Consider the following 533-nt stretch of genomic DNA (forward strand, 5'->3'; position numbering starts at 1 on the left):
CCCGCCTCGGCCTCCCGAAGTGCTGGGATTACAGGCGTGAGCCACCGTGCCCGGCCTGCTGTACAATTTAAACTGTTACTTTTCTCTCTCATTTTTCTTTGCTGAGGGTAAAAAACTGCATTTCAGAAGTCCAACCTGCACCTGAGGCACCTCCCCTGAAAAGCAAGAGGGCTGATGCTAGAGTGTATCTTCGGGCCCAGCCCCGAGCTGGAGCCCTGCTGGCTGCTAAGGAGGTGGGCGCTCCTGGAACAGCACACACCTGACTGCTCAGGGCCGCCTGAGGACGTTTGAAGGAGAGGAGCTCTCCTTTATTTTTCGACAGAACATGTGGCTTGGGCTTTTGTGGGCTGAGGTGTCTGTCAGAACGAGAGGAGCTGAGTGAGGTTGTGCTCTCTGTGAAGCCACCTAGGGGCTCAGTGACAGCAGCAGATGGTGACTGGACAGGAAGTGAAGTCTCCTCCAGTGCCAGAGGCTCAGGTGTGCTCAGTAAATATGTGCTGCATGACAAACCATCCAGGCTGCGTCCCGGAGCT

The sequence above is a fragment of the Cebus imitator genome, unplaced genomic scaffold (assembly GCF_001604975.1).
Source record: "Cebus imitator isolate Cc_AM_T3 unplaced genomic scaffold, Cebus_imitator-1.0 Scaffold427, whole genome shotgun sequence".
NCBI lineage: Eukaryota > Metazoa > Chordata > Mammalia > Primates > Cebidae > Cebus > Cebus imitator.